Source organism: Gymnogyps californianus, chromosome 8 (genome assembly GCF_018139145.2).
Source record: "Gymnogyps californianus isolate 813 chromosome 8, ASM1813914v2, whole genome shotgun sequence".
Lineage (NCBI taxonomy): Eukaryota > Metazoa > Chordata > Aves > Accipitriformes > Cathartidae > Gymnogyps > Gymnogyps californianus.
This window is the reverse complement of record NC_059478.1, coordinates 9,786,488-9,804,512: the sequence shown is the minus strand read 5'-3', so window position 1 is coordinate 9,804,512 and position 18,025 is coordinate 9,786,488. Positions and strand designations below refer to the sequence as shown.

Genomic DNA, 18,025 nt, shown 5'->3' with positions numbered 1-18,025 from the left:
TATTAAAGGATTAATCCTAGTTTATATCAATGTAACCTAACTGCAATTTGATCATCTATGCCTGTGACAGTTTTGGAAACAGAACCCAGAGTTGACACACAATCCCTACAAAACCATTATCACGACACACTCTGTTTTACCTTGATATCGTGGCCTGGAACATGTCTTATGTCCCACACCAGCCACCCAAACAGTAATCATTTTCCTTACTTTGCTATCTCAGAGATTTATTCTTTAAGATATATCAGAAATAACAGTTTCAATTAATTATTCATAACTGACTTAAATTATCCTTAAGCAGAAGTTCAAGCCAATAAAAATCAGAAGCAATTTAGCCCTACCATTCTCTTCCTGAATTTCTGGTTCATAATCACTGACATATTCGGTATGATTTCTAGTAAGGTCACTTCAGGTCAAAAACCATTACAGCACCATATGGCAATGAAAGCGCAGGAAGAATTTATAAGCAGGTCTTAAAGCTCACTAGCCTAAGAGTTGAAATAAAGTTATTTGCCATTTGAAATGCAGTGCGTAAGCTTGTTCCTCTTCTGAAACAGACAACAGAGAGATTCATACTATCACTATCACAAAGTAGGACAGTGAGAAATAACTACTCAGAATACTGTACTGAGTTGATCTTCTCCTGGTGTGCATTTTACAATCTAAGGCTTACTCCTGTTAAGGACAGCAAGATAATACAGCTAAGACAAAAGAATCTGTGCTCATGTTTAGAACACACTTCATCAGTAGAACCAAAGCAACTTCCAAGATGAGATATTAAAGATATTTATTTATTTTTAGAGTTTGTCGCTTTTTCCATCATCACCTCTCAAACCACGAACACAATGCGTGGATACAGAAAATTAGATATTTTAAATACACAATGCTAAGACATCCTTTAGCTCCTCAGGAACTGATTCATAGCTTGACCAATGCATCACAAATGAAGGCAACTAAGAGTATGCATTGGTCCATTTGTCATCCCCCCCCTTGATACAAAGATTGTGAACTTCACTCAGCAATGAGAAATTGATTGCATTTTAAATACCAGAAGGAAACTTTCTGTGCTCTCTCATGAACACATTGATATGTAAAAACTATTTATTTTGATTCTGATTTGCATAAATTCATTAAAACAACTGAGAAATAAAATAAACTTTCTCAAGATCAGCTTTTAAAGACCTTGGTTCCGGCACAAACTAGTAATATTTTCAGTGAGAATTCCATTTGTCGGCTATTGCTATAGCAATACAAGTTAAGAAACCATGCAGATCAGCAACGGGATAAAGAATCAATTCACTTTTCTCATTAGAAGTATTTGTTTCTGAAAAATCTACCAAATCCAGGTGATTGAGGAACAGCTATTACAGAGCCAAACACCTTCCTTTGAGAATCTGATATTAAAGTCCTTTGCCAGACTAACAAATGAAGGCAAAACACAGTAGAATGAATAAATGCAAAAGTATTATGTGGTGCTTATAATGAATGTCTGGCCAAATAAAAGCAGATGGTTGCATATCCCATAGAGGGAGTACTCCCTCCACAGGTTGATGAAATCACCCAAGATTGTTATATATTATCCTGGGCAGCATATTTAAGAGCAAAATCATTTTCTGATACACATTGTGAAAAAACTGCATCAAGAATTCTTTTTAATTTTCCCTTATTAAAACCAAAACATCAATAAGTGTACATGTTGACATATTTCACTTTCAGTTATTGAGGACTGAAATACCTGAGATTTGGGGAAAATTCATGAAAGATCAACCCAGAGAATTATAAGCAAGTCAGCATGATTTCAATCCCTGGGAACACATTTCTGGGCACACAACTGGTATAGTGATTGGATACAACCGGAATGGATTTGTAAAGGGTAAGTCATGCCTGACCAATCTGGTTGCCTTTTATGATAAAATGATTGAATTTGCGTAGACGGAGAGAGCAGTGAACATCATTTATCCCAAGTTTAGCAAGGCTTTCAACACTATCTCTCACAGTATTCCCACGTTTAAGTTAAGATGATATGGTCTACCTGGGTGGTCAGCCAAATGGGTAAAAAGCTGGTTGGTTGATTAGATTCAGAGCGTAGTGATTAGTGGCTCATACTCTACCTGCACACTGATAACAAGTGCAGAACCACAGGGGTCCGTACTCAGATCCTTCCCATTTAATATCCTTATCTCTTACAACATAAGCTGGAGAAAGACTTATGGCTATGAGATGGCACACTCCTGAAGTTTGCGGATGACACCTATGGAACAAAATAAATGAGAGAATCTGGTTAAATATTTTCAGCAAGTTTGGAAAGCACAGTTTGTCCTCTCACTCCTGTCTATATTACCAAGAATAAACCTCAGGTTTATGGAAGAATCACAATTGCAATACATGTCCTTTGATCACTTTTCTTACCATGTGTTTTCCTAAAATCAATCTTTCTTGTTGTTCCTGATCTTCCCTGATACATATTTCACTTGCTGAATTCCAGCTAAGAAATCAGGCAGTATTTCAATCAAGATTCTTTATAGAGAAGACTCCAACTGGTGAATAAATTACTGAAAAAGACAAAAATAATTAAACTCCCTACTGAGTCTGAAATTTTTTTATTATGATTTCTTTTCATTGGTTTTTTAAAAAAAAATATTTTGAATTGAAAGCTTAATTGAGTCAGAACACATTTTATATGTTGGTCATAATCAACTCAAACTTATAAAGCAAAAGAAAAATTGGAGAACACCAGCAGCACTTGTCTGTAGTTTTAAAACAGAGAACAAAATAGTACTGAACAAGGCTATTGCTCTAGTCAGAGATAGGAGCCAAAAACAAGACAAGGGAATAAATCAACAACAGATTTTTATCTGAAGCTATTCTTCACATTAAAAATGTGAGTCTTTATAAAGACTTGGCATAAAACTTTCTGCTAGAGAACATGCCATCTCCTCATATACACTGCAAAAAACCATAGGGACAAATGTATGAGAAAATTCTCATAACTAAGCATCAACAACAAAAACGGAAATTGCATTCAACAGACTCTCAGTTGAAGAAAAGCCTTTATTCGGACAGACTAAAGAGATTGAGCCAAGTCATTAAAAAATGACAACCATAACATCAGGTCCCTGTGAATCCAATACATTTTATATATTAGCTTCTGACAACTATCTGGTGCCTATTTAAGATGTAAAAAAGATAAGGTTTTACACCCTTGTACTTCGGTTATACACAAAGATAATAGTTCACAAATAACAAGTGCAAAGATACACATAACAATGTTCTAACACTTTGATTCTTATCTGACGAGCCAGAACCTCTTTCAGCCTATTTGGGCAAATCATAACACACACAGAGGACTAACTGAAGCCTGCATTCTGCCAGTAATCATGGACACAAAAGGAAATAAGCTGACTGTAGCAAAGTTCTGGTTATCAAGCCTGTACCTTGTAATTCTGCCAATTTCACAGGCAAGGCAGCAACGTACCGTTGCTTTCTCAGAGCTGGCAATTCTCCGAACAATGGCTTTCCTACATCCAGCTGCTGTGTTGAAATCATTCGGTGTCACTTAAAATGGGGGTCTAAATTTCTGCTTCAAGAAACACATATTCTAAGAGGACATGTATAGGTGAGAACGACATTATTGATAGAGCATGTTCAGGAATACCAATTTGGTCATATCTTTTCCTAGTGCCTTTTCCTTAAAGCTGAGAAAGTTTATATAAAAATTAACCTTTATGAAAAACACTAACATCCATATGTGTATGCACATAAGTAAGCTTCATTCTCTCCTTTTATGGAGTACTATTCAAAACCATCAGAAAAGCATATCCCAGGAGGAGGCCCACTGTATTGATGCTGCCAGAGAAGTGTATCCAAAATAAGAAACTGGTTATATTGGATGGACACCTCTTAAAATATGAGATTTGAGCACAAGAACCAAATTCATCCATGTAGAAGTTCATCTTCTTCCTTCACATAACATTGAAGATGACTGTGGCAACACAAAAATAACTTTAAATAACTGCTGTCAATTTAGATTTTTCTTAAATCCTAGTCAAATCGCTTGTGTTGAAGCCTTTCAGTGGGTTGAGTCAAGTTGCCTATTTTAGCTTTTAGACAAGTTTGATTTAAACCATAAACAAGCATACAGCCTACAAGATGGATTCTGCTTACGAGAACAACTTGTCTCTCAGAATCTGCCCTGGGATCTGTGGTCCCTCCTCCATCACGGGAGAGATGCTCATTGAGTGTCTAATCACCATTAAGCCATGTGATAGATCAATGCTTGGTGTGATAGATTAATGCTTGTTGGTGCAAAGAGAGTGCACACATGCACTAGTCACAAAATCAGAGGCTGCTTGGTTTGCACAGAGAAGTCCAATGTTCACTCCCCAGGATGGCTGTGCATGTGACAGCTAGAAGGATCTGACTTCCCTTATGTTACCAGATGTATAACTGTGTGTCAAACATATAAGCAGACGTACTTTCTCATGTGATTACAGCACCTGACAGAGTCTACAGAGCTGAGTATACAGTTCAATAAGCAGCTATACGAGCCTTTCCAGATAAAAAATTGTGTACAACCTTCACTTAAGAAACTGTCTAGTATTATAATAAGATTTTAAGTTTTGCTCAACATGTCACATTAACTGAGTTCTCAAAGCAGTTCACGGTGAAATGGCACTTCAAGAAATACCACCTCTTCTTACATAAAAGTTCTGGCCAATATTTAACATTACAAAGTACCAAAAGGAAATCACTATCAGATCAAAAGGAAAGGAACTACACTTACATACATACAGGCAGCAGCAATAATTTCTACTGAGATATACTAAAGAAAGCTGATATAAAGTAAGTTTAGTATTTTTATAGCAACTTGAATATAATTCTAACTAATAAATTACAAATTTAATTTTATTAAATGATTCAGTATTCCACTACTTTACATCAAGATAGCCATTCTCCTAGTAATTGCTAAGCAGGATCAGATGACTTGTGTTTCATTTGCCTTTCTACCAACTTATTTAAGGGAGCTGTTGTCATACACTATAAAATAATTTTACTGAGTAAGATGTCGTGAGGTGCCAAAAGAATTTTCACTCTAAGATCTAGAAATTAGGAAAGGATGTTTAAACTTGGCTGTGCATACCAACAAACTTACAAAAAGAAAGAAAGGATAAAAAAGAAAATGCACATTAAAAATCATAGAAAACTCTTACTAAACAAGAAAATAGTCATGGAGCATCACCAAATCTTTGGTCAGTTATATTTTTTTCTAAACAGACTCCTGATAACTGCATGTATATACTCATGTTGTCACCCTAATAAAACGCCATATTTTAAAGTATTTAGAGCTACATGTTTTATTAATAGATATAAATTCTATAGTTGATCATTCTGTCGCTTCCTGTATTACAGTAACATTTATCATTGGGAGTCATTAAGATTTTCCCTTCCGCTAAAATCGGTCTTAAGTGATAAATACAAGTCTCAACAGCACTTCATTCCACTAAGAAACAAAGGCTAGCATCATAGGAAAAATAATTAAAAAGTATTGTGAGCCAAGGCATACTCCTTACATGGAGGCATGAGATCAGAATACGCAGAGCCGTATCATCCAGCAACAGCAGTAGGAAGCACAGAGGGCAGAGTGAAAGCGACCAATCTGCAAAAGAGTCAGAAGATTTGGGTTGCCAGCTACCAAATTTTGGAAAACAGTTCTCTGGCTGGCAAGCAGTTAGCAGAGACACAGCCCACATCCCAAAGGTTCTAGGCATCAATGACACTTCAGTCAATTGGAACCTAGTGTTAATCACAATTACTGCTTCTTAATTATTAAAGGAGTGAGATGACTATTAAGGAGGAGGAAGCTTACAGTAGACACATGTATCCCTTGGTATTCGTTAATATATGCAAGTTTGTTGGAGTCAAAAATCTATACTGACTTATACCAATAAGTATCTAGCTTGTGTTCTTTCCTTTACTTCTTTAGCTGCTACTCCAAATTGCATTTGAGACAGACAGTAATAAAGCAACAGAGCAATCCTGTTAAGTGATAGATAATTCATTCAAGTATCTTTAAACACCTGACTACAGCAAGAATGCCAGCCAACTCTGGAATCCTGCTGTCTCAAACATTCACTGTTAGAGACAGATATAATTATTCACAATAAATATTAACAGGTTGAATCACATTTAATTTACATTCTCTACTCAAGAACAAGAGAAGCTATGGTCTTGTCTTTATTAGTAAGTTTTGTAATACCTGAGAGCCATCTAGACTACAATAAATCCTTCTCAAACTTGGGGAATACCGAGAAGGTACCAGCTGCATACAGAGCACACACTGGCCATTCGCAACCCAGTGTAGCCTTTTTAACATTTGTGGCACCATGACCAGTCAGCACCTCCTAAATTCAAACCTTTTCCCTTTATAACAGGCAATACCAACTACTGTAGCCCTTCAGTGCTAGCATGTTGACAGGCTCAAAATCCCAAGAGCTAAGAAAGAACAAAGTAGAAACCAGGAGACTCCAAAAAGCTCTGGGCAAGGGAAAGAGTCATGCCTACTAAGCCATTGTTTTGGGCACCAATTTCCTCTTTAGGATCATCCCACTTTTACCGAAGCTTGCCACTGGCCTCAGGCCAGGCCACAAACTCCAGTTCAATCAGAATATGGCCAAATTCCTACGTTTTGCGCTGTCAAGCTCGAGCTTGCAATGTTCAATGATTCTGTATGTGCACCAAGTGCATTGAGATACTGGGTGACCAACAGTAGGCTGTCAATTCCTAGATAATAAAAGCCTTCATGACAGGCACGGGACTCTTGAGAAGAAACACAATTATTTTGACTTGCTATCAAAATCACTTCAGAAAAAGACAATCATTTCTCTACGGAGCCTAAACACATTGAGCTCCTATAGATTTGTACAGACTTTGTACAGATGGTGACTGTAATCCTTTTTAACATCAGCATTACTGAAATATGTGAGGAGCATGTAGCTCTTACAGCAAGCAATGGCTCCTTTGCCATAGTATAACATGATGTAAATGACAAACAGCTACTGTGTTTTAGATTAAACTATTTGTGCTACAATGCTACCATCCCAATACACTACTAACATATAAAAGTGAATAGCTATCACCATGATTTATGGAAGACTGTATATTCCTATTTGTGTTTGTGGCAAAACTTTTAATTCCAGTAACAGAAGCAATGTCATTGAAATTCTCAAGCTTTGTTCATCCACACAGGTAAGCCTTAGAAGTCAATTACAAAGCAGATGCAGGCATTATGTATCACATCAACATCAAAATGATATAGTGTACTCAGCTACAAAAGTCCAGAAGAAAAATCTGATTCTATAGGACCAACAACTGAAGGTTGGGGGTTGGGACATTTCTCTGAATGTGTATTTTGCACTTGTAGTCTGATGGATTAGAATTCTCTGGGGTTAGGTCTAATTTGCTTTACCATAAAATGGAATAATTTGAAATTAACTTTAGGCCGTTACTGCACTGAAATAATGCTAAAGGCATTTTATTATTATTCCAGAACAAGGAGGGACTGATATTTAATCTCAGTGTCATGGTTGCCCATTCTTTTTTTTTTTTTTTCTTCCCTTTCTTTTTCTTCAGTTGGATCGGGGGGAGAGGGGCAGGAAATAAGACAGAGAGATAACTTTCAAATATAGTCTTCTGAATTTTTATCAAACCAGAAAATATACTATGGGATTGAATTTTCCGTATGTTTAAGGAGATAGATTTTCCACATGTCTGGACTGAGCTGGAGAGATTCCACCATTGCAGCTGTAATTCTAATGAAAAAATTCCAATAAAATTGGAACCCCACTGTAGTATGTACCACACAAACACAAAAACACAGGTTTTGCACATAAGCTTTTAAAACGTGTGTACTATTAAAAAAGACTTCTAATTGTTGCAAGGAATCTGCTGCATTCCACTAAAGAGAGATACGGTTAACAGTTCATTATTTAAGCTTCTACTTACTGATAGCAAAATGTACTTCCTTAATTAAGAAGCAAACAAAAACTGTAATTATACCCCTTTACATCACCTCAAAATATTACCAATATTTCAGGAAAAGACTCAAGAGGTGCCCTCATTCTTTGAGCTCTCCACCTTATGATAGCATATCTTTCATACTAAACATTTTCAGCTACAGCCTGTTTTCTTTTTATTGACATACTCTTCTTCACCTCCTCAAAGCAAATTCAGATCTGCTTCTCTGATTGCCTGTATTTGTACTCCTTTGGCTCCTGAGCCTTTCTGACCTGTTCATTCCCCGCCCCATAAACCTGTCACATTCTCATTTTTCTGTATGTTTAAGGAGGAATAAATTTAACACCTTCATGAACAGGTAGAAAATGAGATCTTGGCAACGGAGGGCAGAGGGAATGACTATGTCTGGACTAAGAACTGCTGTGTTGTTGACATGACAGGCATTTATATCCTTCAGTATGCCACTGTTAAGCCTTTTCTACTAACAAACTATCAGTAACATTTAAGGAGGGAAACTGTAACTGAATACAGTACACAAACGTATACAAGATTGCATCTTAAACCAAAACTAGAATGTATACATAAAATAACCACTCAGATATCTACCTAAAATAGACTTTAAATTCATTCTACAGGAGGCCTCTCCTGGTACTCAGTCTTTATTACTGAATTCATTCAAGGGTTACAAAAAAGGCTTTGATAGAAGAAAAGCAGCAATTCTTAACTCATACTGTTGCTTCTTTGGGGGGACGGGGGTGGGGAGGAATTTAAAAAAAAAAACAACAAACATTCTTTAAAACCAAAACTTCACCTGCAAACAGAAGCTGCTTCAGGGTGGACATAGTAAGAGTATCTTCAGTAGATGTATCTAAAATAACCATTTACAAAAAACAGCTAAAGATTTCCACGTGAAATAGGAAAATTTTCTTCAGTACAAGAATTAAATTGTATACAATTAGCACAATACCTACATTTAAGATTTGCAGGTAGACCAGGATATTTCTTTGTTTGGAATCATAAGCATGAACTAGCGAGTATAAACATGTTGTTAAATAACTTCTGAATTACTATCATCATAACAGTCTGACTGTTATTACTGTACACAACTCTAGTTTCAGTCCTACCCTGGAAGATGAAGGCAAGAAGGGAGTGTGACATAACACAGTTCTTTATCCTTCATTAACAGGAGTAGGTTAGAAATATTTCATTAGAGAAAGACTCCACTGGAAGCAAAATTTGTCCATGACTCAACACAATAAAAACTAAAAGTTCCACAGAACTTCTGAGGTGATCAGGGTGAGAATTCAAATTTCTTGTTCATCATTTTATAAATTATATGCTATAAAATACACTTAAATTTAAATTTTTATATTTATATATTCTAAAAATAATGAATTTATGTTTTAGGAAAAGCTTTTGAAATATGGGGAGGAAAAAAAGCATTTTTTAACAATAGCATTAAAACTCTACCCCAGTTTATTAGCTTTTCCAAAGTGCTGACTTCTAAGTTGGGGAGGTTGGGGGGTGGATTTGATTTGGTTTTTTGTTGGTTTTTTTGTTGTTGTTAAGTCTCCTAGAAGAGTAGATACCTTGCTACAGCTTTGTCCTGCAGACAAATGTTCACAAAGCACATAAAAAATATGGAAGTAAAATGTTAAAAGAGAGGCTTCTGAGCTGTAAATATCACACAAAAAAGATATTCAGAAGAGTTGTACCAGAGATAAGGCCAAGAAACTTCAGGCTGAAAAAATATCAACTTCATTTTGGGAAGCAAAGTATTTTAAAAAGGTGTTTACAATCCTGATTTACGAAACCTGGGAGAACTTCGTCTCCCAAGAACTTCAACCTAAATGTTAAGCATGCAGATATTAGTGCTGGTTTCTACCATCTGGGCAAGGATGAACAATTTCAGTTCAGTGGCAAGTTAGTCTGGTAGCCAGAGTAGAAAAAAAAAAAAAGAATTAAAAATGGGTTTTGCTTATGAAGCCTAAGGCTGTGACATGAAGTATATCACAAAACTGATAATCTGTAAAACATTGTTTTAGATTTACATTTTCATCTTACCATTGACTAGATTTGTTCTTTGCAATACTAATTATTTTACCCACACTTGCTTGTCTTCTCCCCACCATTGTTTTTTTCCAGAAACTGAATAAAAAAAAATACAGCTGGAAAATAAGGTAACAATGCAAAACATTAATTAAGATTAAAATGATAATTTATGACAGTGCCTTAGAATAACTGCCTTATTCATAAATACAGTTTTCCATGTTGTTTTTCTCCTTGAGGGATAGCTGGTTAGATAAAACTGTTGCTAAACAGCACCATGGTCCAATAAAGCACAGCGAGCTTGCAGGCGGGGAAATCTCATTTCAGGTGTTCCTGTAACACGCTGTGTTCTAATTCTGGCCATGACCTTTACCTTCAGCAAATCAATGCAACTGTTTTTCCCAGGCCTGTCTTGCAGGATTTTATTTTAAACCTGGATTGGGGCTGTCTCACATTGTTTGTTCACAAAGCACCTAGTTCGACAAGTTTTGATCTCTTCTGGGACTGTCAAGGTGCTGCAGTACTACAGAGCTATACAGCCTGCTTTTTGTGTGTGTGTGTGTGTGTGTGTGTAAATACACCTAGCTACTAGCATTTAACATCTATTTCATTTGGCTAACTGTGTGAAGAGGGAAGCAAAAAATTGGATCTCTGAGGGTTGGAGGTATTTAGCTTAACAGAAATATGGATGCCTGGATAAAAGTCTAGCAAACTATAACCCAATTACAATATTTAAAACAAAAGCTTTGATAAATTCCCTTATTTTGATAAAATCTCTATAATGACCCACTAATATAATGTTTAAGACAAAACACACACAATATTCATTTCCTTGTTCTTGTATTAGCTATGAGAACATTTGTTATTCTACGTGATATGTAGGAAAAAAAAAAACAAACCACCCACCAGTTTCCAGTGAGGAAACTCTGTTCCAAGCTCATTCCTCTTTGCCCACATGACAAAAATAAAACCAGCAGTCAATTGCTGCACATCCTTTACAGACACCATATCTGCATGCAGATAGACCATCTAAAGAGGTCACATAAATAATTTACTCTTTATTTTACATTTGAATACTAGTTAGGAAAAGTTTGTTACAAGTGAACAACAGTTTAAAATGTTATTTACCACCTTTAGATTATGAAACAGATTCTGCATTTGAAGTAACACTGTAAATGCACAGTTTTCCCTCAATAGTTATCCCTCAGGTTCCTGAAGGACCAAGTACAAACCAACCTGTCAAATGCACTGACCCATGAAAAAAGTTTGTTCCAATAAGAGGCGAAAATAAAAAAGGTCACGCACCAATTAATCTAGGAACCCCGTAACTGTATGCTCTTCACAAACTATTTACACATTTTCATTTTCCGTTGCCCCCTCTCTTTCAAATTTTAAACAACTTTAAAAATTTTAAATGGAAATAATTAGTTTGGTCGTCTACTTTGAGAATATTGCTAAGATTTGTCTTTAATTTATTACTGTGTCTGACAGAGTACACAGGATCATATATAGTTATTTCAGCTACCTAAAATTAATGAGCTGACATCAGAATTGAAGGAGACAGTAAAAAAGCTCTAGTCTTTTGTTCAGGATTTTGAGATTTACTTGTGAGAAGAAAATATAACCACTGGGTTTGAACCAATTTTTCTATCACCAGTGGCTTCCCAAATGATTTATTTGTGCAAGTCTCTACCGAATTTAAACAGATATGTCCTGATTCATGCTAATGGAGAATTTAGCCTAATAAATAACACTCAACACAAGCCATTCCATATTATTCAAATGAACGTAAAAAAACCCCTTTAAATCTTCACCCTGTACTTGGAATTTCACATCCAAAAATGCTAAAACTCTAAATAACTTAGTATGTTCATCCTAACCAATGTAAGGGCATTCATCTTCAAGCCCATTGACATACTGTGGCATCTCACCGACACTGACCGAATTGTCTTCAAAAGTTACCACATTCAGCACTTTGCAGAGGCATGTGACACTGGCGATGCTGCTGAAACAACATTGAATTATTTAGTACTCGCTGCACCTTAAGAAATGTAAGTAGGAGCAGTCAGCATCCTTGTGGTCTTTCACTGAAGGCTACTTTCTCTTTTGCATACCAGATTTTCTTCCGCTTCACCAAAGGCAAGATTGGATCTAAACACAAGAATGCAAGGCAAACTATTTCCTGCATTATTCCACACTTGCATGGCCTTAGCCTCATACGTCTGTTGTTAGCTTTCTGAATATTTTACCAGGACTGCTGCTTTCTCATACACTCAAAGCATTGAAGTGCAGTTGAATATAAGACATAAAAATCAAAGAACCAAACAAATAATGGAATAGTAACTATAGCTGTTGCTCACTGAAAAATTACAAATGACAATATTAAAGTTGAAAAGCACAGTTATTGTAAAAAAAATGTTGTAGATCACTAAGAAATACAAAAACTACAAACACACCTTCTTAGATGAGCTACATGACACACGTTCCCAAACCTCAAATAAGTCTTTACCTTATTCTAGTTTTGTAATTCTCTAATTGACTCAAGACAGTGAAAACACAAATTTTCCGAATCCAAAACTATAATTTGTAACACACAGCCTTGGGCAATAAAAAAAAGTCTAGAATATAACTTCTAACATCACAGAATCTGTCAGATGAAGAAATACATTTTTACAGTAACTTACAAATTTATAAATATTTAAGCTGCCATAATTATCGCCATCTGACATCTGTCACTTTTTAATACACATTTTTCCTCAAGTGACAGCAGCATTCCTCCTGAGAGCCACAGTTCAGAATTTTGAACAGTCATGTCATTTTACAGAGGAAAAGATACTACACAAGAAAAAGCAGAATCCTATTACAATTTTTGCCTCTATTAATGCTGCATGAAAACTCTACTAACTTTGTCTATGTCAAGTTATCAACTGTCCAACTTATTTCCACACCTCTTTAATAGTTCCATAAGTGAAAAGTGCAAATAAAATTAATTCAGAATTGATTTTATGTTCAATATTAAGTATTGTAACTTTAATACTGCTTGTGTGGTATCAATAATACATATTAGGCTTCAATTTCAAAAACATTCCTTATATTATGTATGTTAATGTAACTAATAACCTTGCCTCCATTTTCAACCACGCAATCTCACAAGTTTGATATTAATTTCTTTTCTTCTATTAAATTTTTCTCTCATAGACTTTGTATTTTTGCTGTGTTTAGCTATATTTTAGCTGTATTTAGCTGTATTTCTGTTAGCTAGGCGTTCTGACTAAAATAAGGCATTATTTATTTGGTGTCTCAGATCCATCATTAAAGTGAGAACAAGGACATATTTTGTATTGGATATATATTCCATTGATACCTATAAATGAAGATTGCCCTGTAATTAAGCATGATTCAGAATGGAGCTAATCCAGAAAGTTGTGGAGTTTTTATATTCTCTGAATGTCCCCATTTTCTATAGAAGTCAAAGCAAACAAAATAACTTCAGCATTATTTAGGACTGAATTTCACATTTATTATCAAGATACCAAACAGAGCCTTACTACCCAGGTTGCCAGCTTAAATCAACACAATTAGTAATACCTAGAATTTTTTTTTACTCGTATTGATGGTCAATGGAACAAAGGGACCAAAAGTGTCTCAAAAATGCAAAAGCTTTTAAAAGCAGGTTAGGTAAGCTACACCAAGAAGCCATATGTCACTGCAGATTAGTGCAAGAGAGGAACTCTGAACCTGTGAATGCTACTGTTCTTGGTATTACTCAGATAAAATGTCTAGCAGTATTTTTGCTGGTGCAATTAATTCACTACAACACTGTCAACTGTCCTTTTCATTCAAAGTAGAGGGATCTCCAACTTTTGGAGACAGAAGGGTCTTTTTTTCCCCTATTGTTCATTCAGTTAGACAAGAAAAATGAAGGATGACAAAAAAAATATAAGCAGTGCAGAAGAGTCAGGAATGGAAGGGGGGACCATGATTCATTTTGGTGAATTAGTTATTTAAAACACAGATGGTTTGCGACCTACCTACTAAAAATTGCCTGCAAGGCACGCTTCCCTCACTATTACTACTCTCTTGCAGAAGATGCATGTCCTGTTTTCACCTCAGCAAGTAACTACCTTCTCTTCTTCATTTGAGACCCAGAAATCTTTTTCCCTGAATGCAAAGATGGACTGTACTGCCTTTTTCTCCCATCTCCATTCTTGGTTTAGTGGACAGCATTTCTTCCACATGCTCTCTCTCACTAAGGCTTAGATCCAGCAGTGTCTAAACCTAAGTTTATTGGAAGAAAGAAGGAAAGGAAGAGAGTAACCCATGCTGCGTTCACCAGCTCTGGGCATCCCTCCAGCTGCATAGGTGGCCTCCTGATCCTTCTGATGGAAACTACTTCCAGGGCAGTCCAAATGCTTTGCCTTTGCCCAAATGCTTTGAAGAGTTAAAGAAGAAACACTCCACCCCCCACCCCCCCACACACACACTTTCCAGTAGATTAAAGTATTTGTTTTACGTTAGTATAAAACAACTAAGAGATAAAGAGATTAACTGACATTTACTTTGATTTTTGCAATGTTAAATCAGGTTCTCAGAGGAAGGTAGCAAGGAATGTGGAAAAAAAACAAGCATTCCTACAGGATAAGAAACTAATTAATATGTGGTTAGCTAAAAGAATATTTTTGTCCAATTAGTAACCTGAAGAGCACATTTGACAACATGAAGCCCCCAAAACTTGCTTCTTTTACAGATCTTCTATCTAAGCCAGCAGCATACTTTAATAATTTGAGTGAGAAATACTGAGAAAGTAGCATGTGAAACAGCCAGCTACATGCAACTTTGATGTCTTCTCTTTTTCCACTTTTGAATATTGTAGTCTACTGAAGTGAAAAATCCTTTCTCCTCTGGCAGAGCTGCAGGTTTTTTCTGCTAGAAAACATACAGCTGAAGAGCTTTCTTGGGTTTTTCTCTTTTGGGTTTTCTTTTTCCCTCAGCTTTAAGTCTGACGAAGGAGGAAACTCGTCAGGCTTCCCCTTTATAGAAGACAGAATCCTTCAGACGTTTGATTAAGGTGATACCTATTCTCCTGCAGATGAGTAATACTGCCGAACAAACTAGACAGCTATGTCACTGAACACAATCCAGTAGCCCACACGAATATATTTTTCTGTTGACAACTTATTTAATACCAAAAATAGATTCCTCCTTAGTTGCCTACACGCTGCCTGTCTAGTTCATATCATATTGCAGAATTTAGAAACCAGCTCTGAGGTCTTGCCCAGCAAAACTGACTATTTAAGAACAGCAGTAAGAAAACATTCATTTAAGCCATGAGGAGCCTCAGTCAATGCCTATTTGAAAAAATAAAGAGATTCCTACTGGTTTTGATGGACTTTTCCTCAACTCCAGCCCTCAGAATTAGAAACGTACAAAACTGGAGGGAGCTTGGGGTTTTTTTGAGGGAAGAGGAGGAGAGGATAAGCTTTAAGAGTTCAAGGTAAAAATCTTCCCACTTTATGTAAGTATCTTGGGATTCATGGAATAGTAACTATCATTCTTCAAATACACGAGACAATGTAGTTTAATTTCCAGTATAAATCTGAAGTGATCTGCAGTGGTTTTTCTTCCTTTAACAAAGATTTTAAAAACTGAATGCCTGAATTCACTTTGGGTTTCAAGCTCAGTCACATTTTGGAGGCAAGGAGGCAAAGGGTTAAACTGACAGAGCAACAGCTTCTGGGGTTAGAATCAGTAGAATAAACACCAGGAGGCTGTGGATACGTGATGTCCACAGATCAGAACCAACTTAAATTAGGGCACATTATATAATTTATATAGCCTCAGTGGGCCACTTCAGTTAACACCAAGCAGCGCAGGACAAATTCTACAGAAATAATGTACTTACCAGAAGTAGTACTTCTGTTTTAGTTCTTTATATATTTGTAAAGATATAATTTTTACTAAATGTCATGGTTTAACCCCAGTCAGCAACTAAGCACCATGCAGCCGTTTCCCCCTCCCCCTCCCAGTGGGGTGAGGAGGAGGAAAGGAAAGAAAAAAAAAGTAAAACTCGTGGGTTGAGATAAGAACAGTTTAATAACTAAAGTAAAATATAATACTAACAATAGTAATAATGAAATAGAATAATAATAGTAATGAAAAGGAATATAACAAAAAAAGGCGGGGGGGAACCAGTGATGCACAGTGCAATTGCTCGCCACCCACTGACCGATGCCCAGTTAGTTCCCGAGCCGCGACCCATGCCTCCCGGCCAACTCCCCCCTGTTTATACACTGGGCATGACATTCCATGGTATGGAATACCCCTTTGGCTAGTTCAGGTCAGCTGCCCTGGCTCTGCTCCCTCCCACCTTCTTGCACACCTGCTTGCTGGCAGAGCATGGGAAACGGAAAAGTCCTTGGCTTAAGATAAGCACTACTTAGCAACAACTAAAACATCAGAGTGTTATCAACATCATTCTCACACTAAATCCAAAACACAGCACTGTACCAGCTACTAAGAGGAGAGTTAACTCTGTCCCAGCCGAAACCAGGACACTAAAAAAAACTTTTAATATTAATTTTATTATTATTATTAGCAATCCTAACAAAAAAAACACTAGTGCTTTATGGCTAGGAACTATTATTACTGACGGTAAAGAATATTGAGAAATTTGGCCCACAGTCAAGCCAATCAAATCTGGACAGCACATTTAAAGCCAACTCTGACCTTTTGATGTTGGGAGAAAACATCTATCTTTATTTTCAAAAGAAAAAGAGGTCACCTACTAATTGAGCAATGGAAACTATTTACAATACTACAACGGACAGAACCTCAGCTCCAAAGGAAGATTTCAAATCTGGAAGATAAACTGATTACAACTAGTAAGTAACTATCCACTACACAGCCTCATCTTCATCAAGCAGAATTTCTATGAGTAGTGATATAGAATTTCTCAATCTGCAGCAAGTGCAGTAATTGAAATCTATTTTTTCATAATACTTACTTCTATTACCAGATAGTTTCTTTAATTACCAGATAGTTGCTTTAATACCATATACTTGGCATTATCCTCAGTAGAGCAAGGAAATGTGAGTGTTCTCTTTTCCAAAACCAAATTTCCATTGCTAAGTTGAGAAGTTTCAGTGACTTTCTGACAGATTTTACTGAATATTGCAGCAACCTTATTAAGACAGAACTATTCATATTTTGTTTCAACATTGAGAGCATACAACTGTCCAGACAGAAACTGGCAAAAAACATCTACTTAGCAGATAAGCGACATGTCCAGTAATTCCAGTCGAGTGCACTGGACAGAATGTTTTTCTTACATCAAAGAATGTGTTTTTATGTATCTTGACTCATAGAGTCATCATACAGCACTTCAGCATGAAAGATGAGAAAAACAGCACAAAAACACACTCAGACACAGAGAGGGAAAAGAATAAAACAGAAAAGGCACCACTTAAAGCAGTAGTGACCACATACATAGCAAGTGCTCATGAAAACTAGTGAGGTAATAGAACACAGCAGAAGGAAGAAAAAAGATGATCTTTAATTAAAGTACTTTTAAGGTAAGCTTTGGCAGAGAGCAACTCTCAAGATATTCTGAAAGATGAGAGTGGACAGGTTTGTTAGCGTTAAGTAGACACTTACAGGGATAGAGCCACACAACACAACTGGGAAGTGTCCGTGACTGGAGAAGTGGATATGAAGGGGAAGGAAATGCACATCTTCTCTTTGACAGATTTTTTTCCTTGAAATTTCTTTGAAGAAGATAAGGATCTGGCCTGGCTAGTAAAAAACTAAAAGCAGAATGATGTATCAACGCACTGTCCACTATCCACTGGAGAGCTGGAGTGTGCACCATTCAGAGGTCTGAGGACTCTGTGGATCCTCAGAGTGAGCTGCTTTGTTGAACCAATTTTATATTATTTTTTTGTCGCTGGGGAAATGGCAGTTAATT

At 36.4% G+C, this 18,025-nt stretch overlaps 1 long non-coding RNA gene across 2 annotated transcripts in view; it reads right to left on the bottom strand.

Annotated features, from left to right (window-relative positions):
* Positions 1-1,184: 1,184 nt before the first annotated feature.
* LOC127019294 (uncharacterized) overlaps positions 1,185-18,025 on the bottom strand; it is a 62,357-nt gene continuing 45,516 nt past the window's right edge. The window contains exons 2-4 of one of the 2 annotated variants that reach the window (XR_007766884.1): positions 5,571-5,656; positions 2,410-2,552; positions 1,185-2,251 (exon numbers count right to left, since the gene is read on the bottom strand). This is a non-coding gene — a long non-coding RNA (uncharacterized LOC127019294). The remainder of the gene's footprint in view (positions 2,252-2,409; positions 2,553-5,570; positions 5,657-18,025) is intronic. The other variant, XR_007766883.1, reaches the window with a different exon arrangement.